The following is a 2,958-nucleotide window of genomic DNA, read 5'->3' as shown; positions in this document are numbered from 1 at the left end:
TCAATTAGAGGTAATAAACACCATCTAAGGGATAGTTGTATCCAATGAATTACTGGTATATTACCTGTATGTGGTTATGAGTATTAGTATTAATGCTCATAAATGACAGGCAAGAAAAAGAATAAACTGAAGCATATAGATTTTTCCTTTAATCTATGAATACACACACACACACACACGTATGTGTGTGTGTGTGTGTGTGTATTCATAGATTCACACACAGACACATATATACAAAAACTTTGTCATCGTCATCATCGTTTTATGTCCATTTTCCATATTGGCATAAGCAGAATGGTTTGACAGGATCCAACAGTTTGGAGGACTCCTTCTTTGCTCCAGTCTCACATAATTGGCATGCTTTCCGCAAACGGATGCCCTTCCCAACACTGATCCCTTTATACAATGTACTGGATGCATTTTCTATTGCACCATCACTATGGAGGTTGCCTTGCCATCGTCAGAACCAAAGAGCTTTCTCAAGCCCTCTGATGCCACTGTTTGAATCAGTTACCAAAACCTTACACTATTTTGGTTAAGAGCCCCCACCTCCACACCCTTGATGAAAAGGATCAGATTTATTACAAGGAGACAGTAATAGAGAGAATAACAAAGGGGACAGAATTGCACTGGGTGCAAAGGATACGTAGGAGAGGAAAAGGGGAGAGTAATTTAGGGTAACAGAGAGGGGGTGTATCACCATCATCATCATCATCATTTCATATTCACTTTCTATACTGGACTGTATTGGATGATTCAACAGGTTCCAGTGCAGCAGAGGACCATGTCTTGCTCCGGTGTCTCAGTTTAAGCATGGTTCCCATGGCTGAATGTCCTTTATAATGTCAACCACTTTACAGAGCATACAGGATGCCCCTTTTCGTGGTGCCAACATTTACATGCATGCAAGCAGACATACATGCAAGATAAAGATAAAGAGCCCCTTCAGTCATGAATGACCATGGGATTGCACCTAGAAAGTTCCCTTCAGAGGCACAAGTCAGGGCAAGGTTGTTTTATGGAAGACCAGCAGTCGCCCATGCATACCAGCCTCCTCTCTCCATGCCACCGATGTTGTCCAAGGGAAAGGCAAAGGGGACAATACAGCTTGGCACCAGTGACATTGCAACTCATTTCTACAGCTGAGTTAACTGGAGCAACGTGAAATAAAGTGTCTTGCTCAAGAACACAACACACAGCCCTGTCTGGATATCGAACTCACTACCTCATGATTGTGAGCTTGATGCTCTAACCACTGAGCCATGCACCTTCACACACACATACACACACACGTGCACACACATACATACATACATACATACATACATACATAGATACATACATACATACATACATACATACATATACATGTGGAAGCTAGGTTTAGAATCAAAAGGCCTTAGAGTCAATGTAGCAAAGACCAAAATTCTAGTAAGTAGGATGGCGAACTCATCACACACCCCCTTAGGTAGGTGGCCCTGCTCGATCTGTAGAAAAGGTGTAGGTAGAAACTCCATAAGATGTACCCAATGTAAGCTATGGATGCATAAGAGGCGCAGCAACATCAAAGGAAAATTAACCGAGAAGATAGCTTTCATGTGCGGCAGATGCACAGGGGCAATAGACACCATTGATACTCAGAAAACAGATTCCATCAGACTCCAGGGGAAGAAACTAGAAGTAGTTGATAGTTTCCGCTACCTGGGTGACCAAGTTAGTTGTGAGGGCGGATGCTCAGAGAGTGTCACCACTAGAATACGAATAGCCTGGGCAAAGTTTAGAAAGCTCCTACCCCTACTGGTGACAAAGAGTCTCTCGCTCAGAGTGAAAGGCAGATTGTACGATGCATGTGTGCAAACTGCCATGCTTCATGGTAGTGAAACACGGGCTGTGACTGCAGAGGACATGTGTAGGCTTGAAAGAAATGAAGCTAGCATGATCCGCTGGATGTATAATGTCAGTATGCATACACGGCAGAGTGTAAGTGCTCTGACTGCAAGGCTAGACATAAGAAGCATCAGATGTGGAGTGCAAGAGAGACGTCTGTGCTGATATGGTCATGTACTATGGATGGATGAGGAGAGATGTGTGAAGAAGTGCCACTCCCAAACAGTTGAAGGAATCCGGGGTAGAGGAAGACTCAGGAAGACATGGGATGAGGTGGTCAAGCATGACCTTCGAACGTTGGATCTCACAAAAGCAATGACAGAAGACCAAGACCTCTGGAGATATTCTGTGACTGCGAAGACCCGACAAATAACGTGAGTTCATGGCTGTTTCCTGCACCAGCTTCACATAGAAGCCCCAGCCCTTCCAAAGTGCCTTGGATCGCAGGACGGCCTGCTCTACTTACCTTGGATTGTAGGGCGACCTGCTGTGCTTGAGGAGACCTATTGAGTCAAGTACATCAGCATCAAAATAAAAATCAAATGTAAATTGTAGTTGTGATACCTGTGCCGGTGGCACGTAAAAAGCACCATCCGAACGTGGCCAATGCCAGCACCGCTTTGACTTGCTTCCATGCTGGTGGCATGTAAAAAGTACCAACTGATCATGGCCGTTGCCAGCCTCCCCTGGCACCTGTGCTGGTGGCACATAAAAAGCAGCCACTACACTCACGGAGTGGTTGGCGTTAGGAAAAGCATCCAGCTGTAGAAACACTGCCAGATCAGACTGGTGCAGCCTCCTGGCTTCCCAGACCCTGGTCGAACCGTCCAACCCATGCTAGCATGGAAAACGGACGTTAAACGATGATGATGATGATGATGATGATATATATATACACACACACACACACAACAGGCGTCCATACAGTTTCTATCTGCTAAATTCCCTCGCATGGCATTAATTGGCCTGAGGCTATAGCAGAAGGCACTTGTCCAAGTTTCTCTACTGAAGAACTGAACTCAAAGCAACAAGATTGCAAAGTGAGCTTCTTAACCAGACAGCCATTCCCAT

This window comes from Octopus sinensis, linkage group LG3 (assembly GCF_006345805.1).
Source record: "Octopus sinensis linkage group LG3, ASM634580v1, whole genome shotgun sequence".
NCBI lineage: Eukaryota > Metazoa > Mollusca > Cephalopoda > Octopoda > Octopodidae > Octopus > Octopus sinensis.
Note: the sequence above shows the minus strand (reverse complement) of the source record.